The 18,576-nt window shown below is 36.3% G+C and overlaps 1 protein-coding gene across 2 annotated transcripts in view; it reads left to right on the top strand.

Moving 5' to 3' along the window:
• The first annotated feature begins 374 nt into the window (after positions 1–374).
• rin2a (Ras and Rab interactor 2a) overlaps positions 375–18,576 on the top strand; it is a 64,302-nt gene continuing 46,100 nt past the window's right edge. Inside the window, exons 1-2 of one of the 2 annotated variants that reach the window (XM_056470522.1) lie at positions 375–784; positions 5,089–5,177. The gene's annotated coding sequence lies outside the window, so the exon portion shown is untranslated. Of the gene's footprint in view, positions 785–5,088; positions 5,178–8,535; positions 8,830–18,576 lie in introns of those variants that run through there. The other variant, XM_056470523.1, reaches the window with a different exon arrangement.

Here is an 18,576-nt window from a genome sequence, read left to right as displayed (position 1 = left end):
CTGACACAATTGTGTATGTGTATAATTTACACATTTTACTTCATGTAAGAAAAGTGTAATATTTTCTACACCCAACCTACATATATACAGAAACAGATGATTGTTGTCCTCACTAATGAATACATTTGGCTTGATGTACTTTTAGAAATGATCTCAAAACAAGATTAAAAGAATATTTAAATATAATTTCCTACATATCTAACTTTATGTTGTTAAATCATATATGATGGACCGGCTAATTTTATAGCTAGCATTTCATGTATCTACAAACTCACTATACGTTCTAATAACACCTGGAATATTGGACGATTAAAGGTTTGTAATATCTCGTAGCTACATAATAAAAAGAAGTGAAATGTTGGTAGTGTTTTTGTTGTTTTCTTTGAACCACTTGGGAATGAGATCAGGAGATGTTTTATTTAATGTGTGTGTTTTCCACTGTCTTTCCGGTTCTTTCATGTTCCTCTGAATGGCTGGTGGATCTAACAAAGACTTCTCCCTTCCAAAGACATTCCCAGCTGGAACACGTGACGTGAAACTCAATGCATATCAACTTTTGTTCTTCTCCTGGAGTTTGTTTTTGCCGGGAGAGGTCGCATGCTTCAACACAGCCATGAGTTAGATGAGACTTACTTGCGAAGTACAAGGAAACAACTTCGCTTCGGTCATGCAGGAACATCCAAAACTGTTCACTGCAGCTCAGCCTTTGGAGAAACACAATCCAGCTCTTATAAATGCGTTACTGCGCTTTTGTTAACGGGTGTTTTGATTTCGTCCCGTCGAGGTGAGTCCTACGCACTGTTTATTAATGTAAGAACGCGGAGAGTGTTTTGTTTTGTGATCCCAGGTTCATCTGAGATGCGTTTAAACCGTTTGTTATGTTTGTGTTTTCTTTGGAGGAATCATGTAAGTTCATTTAACTGGTAATGTTCAGGTATTCTGTTTTGACATGTATTTTATTACCACTTTATTAACTATGCTAGTAATTCAGTTTTAACGGAACATTGTTGAGGATATAGTGATAGTAGTTTGGCAAATTATGTTTAGTGCCACTTGTTTTGTTTTTTTTGGGACATGAATCTATAGTATTGTTTCGTTTTGTTGCCAGCAGGTACGTTTAATACAATTATGTTTGTGAGGTAACACAAATGGTCTATTGGCAAAGAAGTTACCTTACTGTAAGTTATTCTCTTGAACCACAGCGTGATGTTTCTTAAGAAATCATTTAAGAAATATTTAAATCTCTGTCAAACGTTTTGATTTCTGATACCATAAAATGATTTCATGAGTATAAAGTGCTTTCACATCTGTTAAAAGCAGCTGTAATACACTGAGCAATGTTTGTGTACGTTAATAGAACAAAAATTCACAATTTAAAAGATCATCTTTGTACATATTTCCTTTTATATAATCCTTTGTAAACTATAAAAGCGAGGGATAAACATATTTATTAGAATTCAGTTTGTAGCTTCAACCTACTGTCGTCAAAACAGGCACAATGCGTTGTGTAAGTTCATCAACGTTGTGAAATGCCCTCAAATTAGTCAGAGAAAACGAGTGAGGTTTGTTTGGTCCAAATGACCCTGGATGGTAAAACCTGAAATTAACATTTGGAGGAGCAGCCAAAATCCTCCTGTGTGGAAAGTAGTTTAATAAACAAACAAAAAAAGAAATAATAATAATGGAAAATCTTATGTTAGAGGATATAAAAAAAACAAGCAAACAATACAAGTCAGTAGAAAGTGTCTGTGATGTTTACATATCCGCCATTCATGCTGTATATTCATCAGTTCTTTTTTATTGCTGTCAGACTAATTGATGGCATTCGTTATTTACTTGTTTCTAAAAACCATTCCACTAGACTTTTCATTTCTACCCCACCAAATAATTCAGTAGAGTCCCTGAGGCCTGTTAAGAGGATTAGTCTCAGGCAATGGGAAGTAACTTAACTGATTTTGCCCAGAACATGCGTCATTTAACAAGAATTTCAGATTTGTGCAGTGACTGGCATTGGATTAGTTTGGCAACGGAATGTTCTGATCCAATTCAATACTCTATACATACCAGTTGTATTTACTTTATTGAAGTTGTGGCTTACACCAAATTGCTGATGCAACCACAGAACCGATCTCAAATGCTGAGGTGTCAGCAGCTGTGACTGAAGTGTCAGGGTAGCTTCTGTGTGTACCGTGATTTGTCAGAATAATTTTAGCGCCTGCTGACTGTATTGAAAGTTGTTACAACGAATTCAGTGAATGATGGGGCCATGTCATTAAAGTTTACTCTGTCCACTTGTTCCAAACATGTTTGAGTTTATTTTCTTCTGGTGAACACAAATGAAGATATACTTAAGACTAGAATAGAAAGCAGCAGCCATTGTCTTCCAATGCATTTCTTTGTTCCTTCTTTGGATGTCAATGGCTAACACTCTTCAGAATATCTTGCTTCATCCTTCAGAATATCTTGCCTTGTGTTCAACAGAAGAAAAAAATGAATGAAGGTTTTAGAACGACTTTAGTGTGAGTATATGATGAGGAAATGCTTATGTTTCGACTGAACTATCCCTTTAAAACAACTTGACATGCAATAAATGTGACACCAGATTATGGTCAGAGCAATAAATGCAAAGTGAGACTGATAATGTGGTAAATAGTTTAACCACTAAATTGGAAAGCAAGTCAAAAACATTAGCAGAGTGATACTGTAGTGTGTATAACTGTCAACTTGCATGTAATTTCTTCCTTTCAGTACATTTGTTTCTATTCTACGGTGGCCGAGAGAGCTTAACGCGCTGCAATTTAAGAAAACACGTGCAATTACAAAAAACACCAGCAAATTGAGAAAAGATCTTTATCAGTTTGACAGCACACATGCTGCAAACTCTCTAAACGCAAACACATTTTTAAAAAAGGTGTTGCATTTTCACACAACGCAAACAAATTAATAAAACACACTGCATTTCAAAAAGGCGACACTCAATAGAACGTTCCATTGCAACAGCAGCGCCCAGCAACAGCCCTGTGATTCCGCCATTTTGGAGTGAAAGCAATCGGCCATCTATTGGATCATATTGCTGTTGCGATGTCAAGCAGCTGCTTTGTTTTTATTTATTTATTTAAAAAGCGTATTAAAGCTGAGATACAAGTGGACGATACAACCCTTACTTTCACAATCATCAGCACTTTTAATAGTTTATTTTACAGACTTATAATATGCTGTTGTTCTATTGGAATTTTCATTCCAAAATGGCCGCCGCGGCATCTAGTGGCTGTTTCCCAAATCGCACTAGAGTGTCGCCTCTTGGTAATTCTATGCTCTTTACTATGGCTGTTTCTCAATATGTGTTCTTCAGTGTTCTTGCATCCTAGCGTTCTCGTGCAACGTCTTCATCAACCGGCAAAGTTCAGTTTCAAATCTCAAGACCGCAAGAACGGAGGACACGTGAAAGTTCCCGGATGTGTTCCTGATATCGAGGACGCATCGATGCAGACTTCAGCACAAAATTAGCTAGAGAAGTCCAAGAAAACATTGCGGCTGCATTTTATATAGATTCAGAAAGAAAACTTATTTGTCTCAGGAGTTTCCCTAAATGAGACGCTGAAAGTAAACATTAATATGAAATTCTTAATAAAGGCATGAACACATTATGGGTGTTTATTTGCTGAAACTCACATTTAAACGTGTTCTATTTGTGTCGTGCAACGCATATTTGTAAGGTCTTTATTCATAGTGTATATTGTGAAAAGAGGAAAAACAATAAATTGTATGAATGGTGTAATGTTTGAATAATTTTCCACTAAAAACGCGTGAAGGTCATGTGACCATCAGGACGAATGCAGCATCTTATTTCTCACAGGACGCGTTCTCTGTTCTCCAGTCTCCCGATTTCGTTCTTCCGAGGTAACTTGGCAAAAACGGTCTCAGCAGTCTTGAAATTGAGAAACAGCCTATGCGCAGTTAAGTTGTAGGTGATCTTTGAAAGGTGACTTTATTTTAATGTCCTGATACCATTGTCTTTCCCGATACCATTGTCTTTAGTATGTATTAGCCTAAATAACCATAACCTAAAAAGCCGGGTCCGTCACGGAGTCCCCTTGAAACATTTCCGTTGTGTTCCGAGTTATTTGAAAGAGTTGTGAAAAAATGCCGTGCGTTTATATAATTTGTTTGTGTTGTGAGAATTTGCAGTGCGTTTTATTAATGTGTTTGCATTAAGTGAAAATGCAGCGCGTTTTTTAAAAATGTGTTAAAATAGGGTGAAGATCTTTCACAGTTTGCTAGCCTTTTTGTTATTGCACGTGCTTTTTCAAATTGCAGCACGTTAAACTCTCTCGGCCATCAAACTATTCATATAATGCACTATTTAAAAGTCTGGGTTAATTTATTATTATTATTATTATTATTATTATTATTATTATTATTATTATTATTATTAAATTATTAATCTACTATTTTAATTCAGCAAGGATTGATTAAAATTTTCAAATGTAACAGTAACAACTATTATAATTTTACAATATATTTATGTTTTAAATAAATGTTCTTTTTCGTCAGTTTCCTCCAGAAATACAAAAGAATTAAACAACATTGATCATATTATTTGTATCATGCTGTTTCTTGCATGCATCAGCATGATATAATGATTCGTGAAGGATCATCTGACTCAATACTGGAGTAATGGCTGATGAATATTCCTTTTTAGCTGTTACATGAATAAAGTACTATTAAAACACATTAAAATAGAGTGTTTAATTGTTTTAGAGTTGTTATCTTTAATTGTTATACATTCTTTTTATATTCGGTGCAGCCTTGCTAAGCAAAAGAGACTTCTTTAAAAAAATTCTTACAACCCCAAATTTTGTGTCCACACTGAATATTTTTGCCTCGTTTACATTTTGTGAGCCAATTGGAGGTTCAATCTCAGAGCAAACCTCAAATATTTGAAACACTGAAACCTATTGGGACCAGTGCTGTTTTGAAGCAGATAATACTGACTATTAAAAAAGTGGTCAATTTCAGTCGATGTTGTTTGGCTTTGCACATCTGAAAAGGTGTTTAAAAACTCTTTTGTTTCACTTTGTTCTGCAGGAATAATGATGTACTAAGTAATGGAGGGATTTGTGATGAAAGAGGACCTGGAAGTGATACATTGAAGTAGAGGAAGCCACACATATTCGGTAAGGGGAGCCGGCTTCATGTGTCTGCTGCTTCTTAAGTATGATTTATTTGAACAAGATCTAATGGTTTATCTGTCTTTGCCGCTGAAGTGCGACTGTAGTCAGCACATGCAGACCTCATTTTCTTTTGAAGCATTGTTTCAGCTACAGAGCAGTTAAGCTCAGCCAGCAGCTTTTGTGTGTTAATGTCATTCACCACAGAAAAATGATTTAAATTTCAGCTAGAAGAGCTTACAAGAGCCTTCTGCTACTTTCTTATCTGATGGCAGATGGATGATAACACATTTCTGTTATTGGAACATTAACATCGATTCATATATAGCTCAGTTTCGAGATGACAATATTAATAATTCCTAAACATTGATTTTAAGCGTAATATAATCTGCAACAGTTGTATGGTGCAAGTCTTAGTTTATACACAATTATGTTGTAATTATGTCATATTTTTTTGTGATCAACATTTTATTGTCTTTAGATGAACAAAATACCAGATATTCAAACAAATAAACAGGGAAGGGGGAGCAACAGACATATCAACAAATATTCAATCTGAAAAAAGAGAAAAAACCTTAATATGGTCATTCCTTTAAATAGTCTAAAATGTCCTTTAGAAGTCACTATTTTAAGGAGGCTATGAATCTAAAATGTTTTTGCATACATGTGTGGAGTAAACCAGTTTTTTTTATGATTGGATTCTTTGCAGCTGTAAAACCAGCAAACAAAATTCTCTACTTTAGTGTACTCATACAGAAATTAAAATCGTCATTGAGAAGACATAAACAAATAATTAGACACATAATCAACTTGTAGTAAAAAGGACAAAACAGAATTTATGTGAGACCACAGGTCGACAACAATTGGACATTCCCAAAAACAACCCAGGCTCATTCTGAGAACGTAGTCCCGGGGACGTTTCTGGAGACCGCGAAATACGTAGCCGGGGGTACGTACGGCTGCATTTCATTTTTTTAAGCGAACGCTGCGGGGCGGTGTGACGCCGTTCCCTTCGGCGCTTGCTGGCCGGCCGGCCGGCCAGCCGGCCGCTCGCCTCCGTGTGGAGGGCTTTTCCGCTGCAGCCAGTTTGTCCGGTTAGCTCTTGGTGTACTCTGGCGGACTCGAGGCGCAGGGAGGGGCTGACCACGACGACGATGACCGGGTTCGAGTCCGGGGAAGAGCGGTTCCAGAAATCAGGTAAGAAAACAAAAACAAAATCCAAAAAATGAAGCGAACAAGTTCGTCACAGGGTGAGAATGTGGTCAAAATCCGAAAACGTGGTAAAAATCGGACGAGGGCTTTACTTTTTCTGGATGGCTTTTGTGAACCGTCGTTGGTTGGGTTTAGGGACGGAGGAGGGTGGGTCAGCCGATTGGCCGGTCGCACGGTCAATCATTCCGTCATGAAGACAGGCAGACAGGCGGAAGGTCGTTCGACAGCGGCCTCTAGCGGGTTTACGCGAGAACGGCGCGGGAAAAAGCGCGCACAGCGGCCTCTCGCGGACTCGCGAAAACAAAAACTGCACAAATACGTACCTCCCGGGACGTATTTCGCGGTCTCCAGAAACGTCCCCGGGACTACGTTCTCAGAATGAGCCTGGGTTGCCCAAAAACATATGGAGAATAGTACCCGAAGATACAGTGTTACAGATATAACGTTTATATAGATACAGATATAACGATATAACGTAATGCAGTTTCATTTTAAACCTCTTATAAGGAGTTATGTATGATCTCTGTATGACTTTGAAATGGATAAGACTTTTGTCATATTTGTGAAAATTGGTTGATCTTGTTGGTGGCCTTTGTTTATTTCAGTTCAATTCATGTCAATTGTACGCAAACAGCACTTTTCACAATAATTATCATTCCAAAGCAGCTTCATATAAGGTGCACATCATTACATTACAGTCAAACTCAGTAAAGTTAAGTTGTGTGGGCAGAATATAAACATAGTTTCCTGCTGTTACATAGTGTACGTATATATACGTATATGCTTAATGAAGTATATTTGTGCATTAGGTGTTTGTTGTCCTCTGAGTTCTTGAATGGTTGCCATCATCTCTTTAACTTAAAGCATATTTATGCTTTAATAAACATTTATGCATAATAAATTCAGTTTATTCAGTTTGGCACATTTACATGTTACATGTATTATACTCTATCAACCTCATATTTGCAAAACAGCCAGATTGATTTCTCAACATTGGCGATAAAAATTCCTTATCTGTAGAGCACTGATTGTAAACGTATACTGTACTGTAGACTCAGAAAAAAGTATAGCTTAAAGGGGCTAATAATTTTGTCCTTAAAATGGCTTTTAAAAAATTTAAAACTGCTTTTATTCTAGCCGAAATAAAACAAATAAGACTTTCTCCAGAAGAAAAAATATTATCGCACATACTGTGAAAATTTCTTGGCTCTGTTAAACATCATTTGGGAAATATTTAAAAAATAAAAAAACAATTAAAAGGGGGCTAATAATTCTGACTTCAACTGTATATAGTGTAGGAAACATCTTATTGGAACTTGATATTTATTTGAGAAAGAAATACATTTTGATGCATCCCATGTATTTTTCTCTGTCGCCAAAATATACCCGTACAACAAAAGACAAAAAAAATCTGGCAAAAACAAAGTTTGTTCCAGGATTTTGAAAAGACATTCCGAGCAAACTTTCTTAAAGTTTGTTGCGGCTGGTAAACATAATCGAAATACCATTGATTATTAAAAACACAGTTAGGTGTGGTTCTGGAGCACCATCATTATGTGTGTTGAAATTTCATCCAGTTTATTTTTTTGTAAAGAACTGAAAACGAACTGAAAAAGTGGTTTATAGTAAAACAAAAATACTGTCAGAGTATTTCATGTTTAACACTGTATAATTAACTGTATAAAGTGCTTTTTAAAAATGCTTTCTTACATGCTGTTTTCTCACTGCTGTAATTATTTTTTGTTATTTATAGGAAAGTGTGCAGTACATTTATCTATCTGAGACTGGGTAGACTGGAGGGTAGACTGTGTTTACAGTTCACCTGTGTTAAATTATTTTGTAAGTGTCTTACTGTAACCATGATCAATTTTACAGTAAACATTGTAAACATTCCTCAAAAAAATTCATTTAGAGAAATGCTAAGCTATTCATAGGTATGTCTTAATTTTAACTGACATACATCCTCATATCTCAGAGTTTCATATAATTTGTTCCTGGAATCCAGCTTTAGTTATGAAACTGGTTTGGCTTCTTCATTGTAGCTATTTTTGTATTTTGTAAACCTTTAGACAGGTTTGTTGTGTTGGTTGGGTGTTACGGAAATCACAGAGATACATGTAAACATAAGGGCTTAGTCTTTGTGATCAGAACACTTATCGTGATAACCAGCATTAGACCTCTTTTAAAGACTGTAAGAAGGATTATAATAGCTTGATAAACAAGTCGCTGCAGTTGTTTTCCTCTGCGAATGATCATTCGGTATCCAGCCCAGGACTCCAGCAATGATATCACCTCTTGCAGTCAGGAAGCTGCCAGTCTGCCAAGAGCCTTTCCCACGGAATCACCTCACTCTTCCCACTGCACGGTTTGAATGAGAGACCTCTTTGTGTCTGACACACAAACTTAGAAATGGAGATGGAGAGACGGCGTAAAAGAGGGACAAAGGGTAAGTTCTGAGGAGTTGGAAACTTTTAAGTAGATCAAAAGGTAAATTTGGAGCCAGTTCAGGGCAGGAAACTCAATGAAACCCAATGAAAGATGTCCACCAAGAACTCAAATGCAAGAACAGCAAGATATATGAGTCTGGAATTTGTCAGCACATGTATAAATCGTTGTTTGATCCCCATTTTGTCTGGTTATTGCTCTGGGACATGCTATGTGGGGTGGAGCTGGCCACATCCTGTGGAGCACTGGCCTCTGCCTGCTCTCTCTGAGCTTGTGTTTATGTGATTCACATGCATGTATGCCTAGGGATCTGATGAACGCACCCATCCCGTGTTGTGAAGGGACCTAGATATGGTTGATATGCAATTTGGGGAATCGATAAAAGTATGGAATCAGATCTAAATGGTCATCGTTCAGCTTCCACTTCTGCAGTGGCATTCAGATGGTTTGGGTTTGTTGGTCTGTGTGCTGCAGTCTGCGGTAACGAGAGGCTATATTTTCGAGTGTGCTTTCTCACTGTTTTCCCCGCTTTTGCAGCTGTGTCTGTAAATGTCATTTTTTTGAGCCTTTCCGCAATCCTTTCAGACATAGCAGCAGGAGACTGAGATAAAAACACTTTAACTTGAATAAACTGTCAATCAGATTTCAAGGGCTTTCATTGTTGTTATTTTTAAGTTTGTGCATTCATTCTGGTTTAATGTGTTTAACTCTGGATCCTCGGTGCTGTCACTTGTGCGTCAGCCACTGTACTATGGAGATTAGACTTTTCAGACAAGTTTCAAAAACTGTTTATACAGAGTGGATGCAAGATCACAGATGTTCCAGAGAGATTCAGTTTGACTGAGTGAATGATTCAGTGATTTGTACGATGGCCGAGAGAGCTTAACGCGCTGCTATTTAAGAAAGCACATGCAATTATAAAAAACACCAGCAAATAAAGAAACGTTCTTCATCAATTTGACAGCACACGCGTTGCAAATTCTCACAACACAAACAATTGAAGAAACGCGCAGCAAATTGTTCACAACACTTACAAATATCCACGTAACACAATGGAAATGTTTCTTGGGGGCCCAAAAACATGACGGACCCTGTTGAGATATGGATGTGTTATTATTATAGATATGTGTTATTATGGGTTTATTATGTTGTGTGATCAGGATATTAAAATAAACGAAAAACAACTCACCTTTCAAAGACCACCAATCACTTCACTGAGCAACAATCACGGCATAATAACACATCCATATCTCAGCAGGGTCCATCATGTTTTTGGGTCCCCTAGAAACATTTCCATTGTGTTACATGGATATTTGCAAGTGTTGGGACCAATTTGCTGTGCATTTCTTGAGTTGTTTTTGTTGTGACCAATTTGCTGTGCGTTTCTTCAGTTGTTTTTGTTGTGACCAATTTGCTGTGCATTTCTTCAGTTGTTTTTGTTGTGACCAATTTGCTGTGCGTTTCTTCAGTTGTTTTTGTTGTGACCAATTTGCTGTGCATTTCTTCAGTTGTTTTTGTTGTGACCAATTTGCTGTGCGTTTGTTCAGTTGTTTTTGTTGTGACCAATTTGATGTGCGTTTCTTCAGTTGTTTTTGTTGTGACCAATTTGCTGCTTATTTCTTCAGTTGTTTGTGTTTTGACCAATTTGCTGTGCGTTTCTTCAGTTGTTTGTGTTGTGACCAATTTGCTGCGCGTTTCTTCAGTTTGTGTTGTGACCAATTTGCTGCGTGTTTCTTCAGTTGTTTTTGTTGTGACCAATTTGCTGCGCGTTTCTTCAGTTTGTGTTGTGACCAATTTGCTGCGTGTTTCTTCAGTTGTTTTTGTTGTGACCAATTTGCTGCGCGTTTCTTCAGTTTGTGTTGTGACCAATTTGCTGCGTGTTTCTTCAGTTGTTTGTGTTGTGACCAATTTGCTGTGCGTTTCTTCAGTTGTTTGTGTTGTGACCAATTTGCTGCTCGTTTCTTCAGTTGTTTGTGTTGTGACCAATTTACTGCTCGTTTCTTCAGTTGTTTGTGTTGTGACCAATTTGCTGCTCGTTTCTTCAGTTGTTTGTGTTGTGACCAATTTGCAACACGTGTGATGTCAAATTGGTGAAGATCGTTACTTTATTTGCTGTTTTTTGTAATTGCATTGCTTTCTTAAATTGCAGCGTGTTAAGCTCTCTCTTCGACCATACTTTAAACAATAGATTAAACAATAGCTCAATTGAATACTGTATGCTCATGTTGATGTTTAGTCTTTGCATCAATAAAAAAAGTGTGTTCTATAAAGTATGAATTTATGTTATTTATACTTGCTACATTCTCCATTCTGTCATTATCATGTGACCTACCAGTGTCACACAATGTCCTACCTACATGCAGAACTGCAACATTCTCTTCTAAGTTAAAAATAGATTTGTCTTAACCATCTGCAATGGGCATGCATGAAGTTTCTATTTTAGATACGTATTTTTCTGTAACATTGAAAAAGCGGCATAAAGTACTATGACAATGATCACCTCAGGTGCTGATTATGTTCTTTATTCAGTGTTATTTGTTTCTAATGGAACTGAACACCATTTTGTGTGACATGCATAGTCATACTGAAACTGCCAGAAGATAGATTACCTCATATCTTGAAAAATAAATATAGCAGACATATAGTGTATTCATGATGTCATAACTGTGCCTCAGTGCTTACCAACACCATCAGTCACAAAGCATGTATTTAATAAGGTTAATGACATTTTAAATGTATTGATTAGGTTATTTAGGTTATAGACCTGTCTACTATAACTATGGGAGTGCATTGCACAATTGTACGCTTCTGAATGTCTGTGATATTTCAAAGTTTCTGTCAAGTTACATCTGGACAGACAAATTGCTTGTCATTGGAATCTTGCTACTTCACATGTTGTTAGTAAACGATGTCAGTTATGCCTCTATATTAAGACCATTGACAAAACATCTTCTGTGGCCTCAAAGTGTTCGTTTTATGCACTTCTGAATTGTGTTGATTTTATATAATTTCATTTATTTGTTTATTTTGAGTACTACAAATTAAGATATGCAGCTGTGGTCACATACTGTTTTTGGCTGTATAGTATAGTATAGTATAGTATAGTATAGTATAGTATAGTATAGTATAGTATAGTATAGTATAGTATAGTGATTTCAGTTCCAGTCAAAGAGTTAATCACTTGTTGCTTGTTTAGTTTAGTTTTTAGAACAAATCAGTTTTGTTCTAACAACTTGTGAAAGAAATGTAAAGGGTCACAAAACACCAAAGCACATTTTTTGAGATGTTTACAGTAATATATATGTCTTACGCTGCTAAAAACACTATTAGGACACATATATTTCACAAAAAAAGTGAAAATTGGTTGTTTTTGCGTTATTTTGAGCAAATTTGTTTTTCCGGTTTGAAAGCTGCATTTTGGCCATGCGATCATTGTGTAAATTCCAGCGTGGAGACTAGATGTCTGCTAACATGCAAAAAAAATATGTTTGTAAGGAAAATTTTTTAACTAAGAGCTTTTCGCATCTGGAAATGGTGAAATCGGGATTTGCCACTTGTCTTATTTAAAAAAGACAGTTCCAATTCGTGTTGATTGTCTTGTCTCTACAGATTTGGTAAGTGTGCGATCAATATTTTATGTTTATTCAGATGGCAAAGTTAGTTAGTATCGTCAGCAGTACTCTTAAAGTTATTAAAGACACACCTTGGTCAAAATGATTTAGTAGTAATATCATTACAATATTATAGACTAAAAGATCTGCTGTAAATGCTGCTTTCCGAATGTAAACATGTAAACACCTTCATCAAACTATGACTGTCGTGTAGGACATTCGCCGCATATGATTTTTGCCGAATTTTGTGACAGGATAGTCTATACACACACACGGCTGTTTGACATTATTCTTTGCACCTACCAAGTCTTTTGCACCTACCAAGTCTCTCCGAGAAATGCTGAGGGATCCCATATAGTGTGCGGTATCAAATTGTATTAAAACTACACTCTTCCAGCAGTTCCTCGCATCCAATATCTTGTTTGTCATGAGGAGCATGCATGGAATGCTCCTGAATGAAAGTGACAGTGCCAAACTGCAGTTAAAGTCAACATATTAAAAATGAAACTTCTGAAATTACATGAAACTCCAGAGGAAATGTGGATAGTGTGGTAATGCAATGACGTTAATCGTATTATGGGCGATAACATGTAAAACGGGATCATGAATGGAACATTCAAAATGCAACTCATGTAAATTCTTTAATTTTATTATTGTCTTATTTAGATTAAGGCAAATAATTTGATTACTGATGTCCATGTAAACGTAGTCACTTTCTATCTCCCCTGCATCTGTGTTTGTGTTGCCACTGTGGAAATCAGTGCATGCACGTAAAAATTGGACTCACCCACTTTCTTGACTTTTTTCAAACTAGAGGTGTGAAAACACCCTGCTGAGACAGGGAGGTTTCATGGCCCTTTAATTATTTGGCAAGTGTATTTTCGGAACTAAATCACCGTTTTAATATGAGATCGGTTGAGTAAATGAGCAACAACTTCGAGCTTGTTTTCTTTGTTAATAAAGCAGTGTATGTAAAAAGTCAACAGAGTTACTGCTTGACATTTTGTTTTGTGATATGTTTGAACAAATTGATTGTGTAAATTATTCAGTGACTTGTTGTATCCTTTTGTTTTTAAATTAATTTGTATTTGAACAATTGGTTGAGTGAACGATTGGTTGACTTCTCACTTGTTTTCTTTCTGAATGAATTAGTGTGAAAAAGACACATGCACTAATCAATTTTTTTCCGAAGTAACCTTTCGGATCACAGCTTTTATCCCTGTCTGTGAGTTTTGTAATGCTATGTAAAGTGTGTGCATGTTACATTGCATATATAACACATTGGTGTTGATTCTGAAGTGCCTGTAGTGTGCAGAGTTGAAGTGTTGTTGTCCCTCAGGGCTGCTGTCCCCTTCGGGCGGGTTGAGCTTTCAGACTTTGAGCAGTGCTGGATTTTGTCCAGCTGTTTTTTTTTGTGAGGTGGAAGGCCATATAGCAGCAGGGTCCTAACACAGTGCCAAACGACTTCATTATACAACAGAAACACAGTCTCTATACTCTCTCCCTTCCCCTTCTCACATGCTGTCTAACCACTGCATCAGACTTGAGGGTGATTTATTTGTGTAATGCTTTGAATGTTTGGTTGTGACTCGTGAGATGGGCTGTAATTGTCCTAGTTACTGTCTCTCTAGCATATATTGTAGATGTTCAATATGTTAACAATTAAATTGCCTCTAAAATATTCTCCCAGCAACACGAGGATCTCAAGAGACTTGCATAATGATAATTAAAATCATTTTTGGTGATTTATAAACTCCCAACATATTTTGTACTGCATAGGGACATTTTTATCGTTGCTTTTTGTTTAGACTTAAATTTGTTTGCTGTTGCTCATAAATCTCAGCATAAGCATGACTTGTGCATATTGCATTTCTGGTTTCATTAGCTGTGAAACACACTTTGAGTGTCTGATAAGCAACACATTTCCAGTCCAACAGGATTGGAAAGACTACGTCATCCAGAAACAAGCTGCGACTTCCTCTGTCAGTCACACTACAGGAATTTGGGGAAGTAAAATCCATTGCTCAATTTCTTAATGCTTGTGCGTTCGGATTGCAAAGCACCATTGGTGATCTCTAACACAAGAGTAAAGGATGTTACTCATATGTGAATATATTAGGGTTAACCAACCACTTAGCATTTACGTCAAAATCTTGAAGTAGAAAAAAATTATTTGAGAAACAGTGGAAAATAGGAGGTTTTTGGTGCATAGAAAATTTGCTTGCATTATAATTCAACCATCGAGGACTTCCAGGACAACACATATACTTAATACACAAATACACTTCATTAAAAATAAACATAGACATCACTTAGGCAATATAATTGCAGGTTAACTATGTCTGTATGTAATAACTTATATTTGATTGTAACTTTAACTTAATTTGATTGGAATGCAGGGTGTCATGGTGGCGCAGTGGGTAGCATGATTGGCTCACAGAAAGTAGGTGCTGGTTCGAGCCCCGGCTGTGTCAGTTGGCATTTCTGTGTGGAGTTTGCATATTCTCCCCGTGTTCACGTGGGTTTCCTCCGAGTGCTTCGGTTTCCCCCACAGTCCAGAGACATGCGGGGTGAATTGAATAAGCTAAATTGGCCATGGTGTATTTGTGTGATTGCAAAAGTGTGTGGGTGTTTCCCAGTGTTGGGTTGTGGCTGGAAGAGCACCCGCTGCGTGAAAGCAAATGCTGGACAAGTTGGCAGTTCATTCCACTGTGGCGACCCCAGATTAATAATTGGACTAAGCTGAAAAGAAAATGAATGATTGAATAAATGAATGATGAATAAATGAATGATTGTAATGCAATAATGTTCACCTTTTGTAAAGCTGCCTTGAAACAATTGTTGTAAAAAGTGCTATACAAATAAACTTGAATTAAATTGAATAATTCAGTTAAAAAAAACGTGTGTAAATGATGTAATAATTTGACTATACATAATTTGAATAATTTGACCTATACACTAATTTGTATATTTTTAGATACACACTATTTATATTATTTCTATATAAATAAATACTTCAAAGGATGCTATAAAGGGCTCCTTTGATGAAAATCGTCTTTTGAGAGCTGTTTGGACAGAACTGTGTGTAGGTATAATGTGTCCACAGTCATACTGGAGTCATAGAAACACAATAAGTCTTTTATTTTATTTCCTGACGTTAAAATAGAATCCAAATCTCTCCCATTTTGTGGCCCACTGCAACGTGATGTAGGAGTACGGTTTCCCCGCCCACCTAATTGATTGACAGCCGTGTGTTAACATGGCTCCGTAGTAACGTATATAATCACATCAAGAAGAAAGGATGTGCGCAAAACAACTGGGATTAAAAGATCTGTTCAGCGCTCTGTGATCATCAATCGTCATCAAATGTGATCAGGAATGAGTTTTACAAGTTTAAAACCATTTTAAAACAGTGAATGTTTGTAATGAATTACAGCGATTTTACCGTCTTTACTTTATCACCACAGCCGCATGTCAGTACAATGTACAAAGTACAAAGACGCTTCAATCCCGTTTTGTGGACGTTAAACCAGGTTTATTTTGTACATTAACATACCAGATATCCATACAGCAGTGGATATTAACCTGTATCCTGTCACATTTGCCATGCAAAAACAGTGCAAGGTTAAACGCGTGTGCTGTGTGTCTGTGTGTGTGTGTGTGTATGTGAATTTTGTAACGACATTGTGTGTGACTCATCATTGCAGAAAGGCTTGAATTAAGAAAGTTCTTACTGGAGTATTACTTACACACGTTACGTAAGATTTGCTTCCTTCATGTCTGTCATTGTGCTGTTTATCTGACGCAACCAAGGCAGAGATTGAGGTAAAATAGGTGCCCTTTAAATTGACTAACTTTGACAATAAAGACATTTACAAACTAGCCAACAAGGTAATTAATAAGTACAGTATTTTTGTATTTCTGTTCACAAAATAAATACAATATATAAATCATCAAAGTCTAAAATAAATGTATAATGATCTCAATATAATCTAAAATATTAACAAAATAAGCAGCACAGCAGCATAAAGGGCGGTGTTAGCATAAATGTATGTGCTCGTAACATAATAACAAGGAAAAACACAAATAATGATCAGAATGTACAGAATGTCAAAGCTGCTGTTTTCATTCACAGGCACTTTAAGGAATTTTTACTTTTGGAATAACAAACAAACTAGGTTTTATTAATTTTGTAATCTTTTATTTATAATTTTGTTTGGTCATACTGAATCTGTAGAATTTTTATACTGTCAGTTATCTCTTTTGGCAAGGTTTGTTGACCTAAAAACAATTTACTGTCTTGCATATATTATCATCCACTCAAAGTTCTTGTTTCATGTTTACATCAACCTTGAGAAGAAAAACACAGTCTGGTCTCGCATTCCTGTTATATTTGTTTTCTTTATGTCTCAGCCCCTTTAATTGCTCATGAGCTCCATTTCCTGTCAAGGCCTGCCAGGTCTCGAAAATCCTCTCTCCTGCCACGCACCTGTTATATGTGTGTGTCTGTGTGCAGGACAGAGGCGCTCTGTGCCTCGCAGTTCAGATGTGCCTTTGTGTGAGTCAGAAGAGCCCAGCTGAGTCTCCTACACACACACACATATATAGTTTATACACAAACTGAAGTCTTGAACCTTTTGTGCACTATAACAAATGACCCGTTTGGATGGAAACAGGATAAGAGTTTGCCTCCAGTCTGGTGTTGGTTGCAGTTGTTGACGTTTTAGATGGCACACTAACAAAGGCTGTTCCTTTTCCACTGTAATTTTCCGTGTATCCCAGTGCCGTGACATCCCTATTGAGATGATAGAGGGGTGAGGGAGATAAATGACCAATTGAACTGGACTCTTTCTCTCTTTCTCTCCCAGCGTGTCTGGCGCTCCACAGTGGCCAGTTAATAACTTTGCTTGTGTTTATTCTGCCCGTGCTGGCAGACAGAGGGGTTTCCTGTTTACTTGTCCTGTTGTAAATGTGTGCGTGTCTTTTTGAGTTTTTCAGAACCAGATTCAGGCTCAGAAACAGGATGATGCAAGGTAAATAACAGCTTGCTTTCTCTGGTTGGCATACCGAGCCAGGCTCAACAATGGTTTGCTTGGTGTCCTGGGGCCATTGTGTGAGAGTTTCAAGAACGATGATGCGATTGTCGCTTGTTTCATTTCCTATTTCCAGCAAACAAATGTATACTTTCAGTCAAAAGGTATTTTTTTCTGTCAAAAATCTATTTTTGTTTTGTTTTGTTTGTTTGATGCTATAAAATGCTATAAAATGTAAAATTGTGAAATCTATTATTACAATTCTTATTTTTATACAATTATTATTATTATTATTATTATTATTATTATAGTCCACGTAGGAGGATTGGGGAGATCATTCCACCCGTCAGGAACAGTGAATGAATAGGTTCTGGAGAAGGATTTAGTACCACTCTGTGATGCAAGATAGCACTCACTACAATGACAGGATTATCATTATTTGTAATATTATAATTATAATCTCATATTTTACTATTGTTATTGTTGTATTATTATTGTATTATTACAGTATTTGTCATTATTAGAAGTATAAACAATAATAGTTATTATTATTATTATTATTATTATTATTATTATTATTATTATTATTATTATTATTGTTATTATTATAAAATGCTATAAAATGTAAAATTGTGAAATCCACTATTGTTACAATTATTATTTTTCTACAATTATTATAATTATTTTTTTTAATGTAATGTACTTTAATTAATTTCCATCATTAAAGCTCCATTTTCAGCCTGTTACTCCAGAAAACTTATAATGATGGTCGACATTTTGAATAACATTTATTATTAGCAAACAAATCATCAGTAGAAGGCTCTCGAAAAAAAATTACAAAAACAATTTCAGCCCTGGGTTGAGGAATTGTTTGCTTTTTTAATTTCATATCCAATGTGCACAGATACATTGCTTGCTTCTGTAGTTTTGTTTTTGTGTGCATTTTGGATGTTAACATTTATTATTTTCAGTATTAAAATCCATTGGGCTTCTTCATATTTTTGTGGCAACTGTCAAAAGCACCAATAAAATGTTTACTTTTGTTCATTGAGGACAATTTCAATTGATCAAGAGTAAAAGTAACTGCATTTACACCAACTACAT

The sequence above is a fragment of the Danio aesculapii genome, chromosome 13 (assembly GCF_903798145.1).
Source record: "Danio aesculapii chromosome 13, fDanAes4.1, whole genome shotgun sequence".
In the NCBI taxonomy this organism is placed as follows: Eukaryota; Metazoa; Chordata; class Actinopteri; order Cypriniformes; family Danionidae; genus Danio; species Danio aesculapii.
This window is presented reverse-complemented; position numbering and strand designations above follow the sequence as displayed.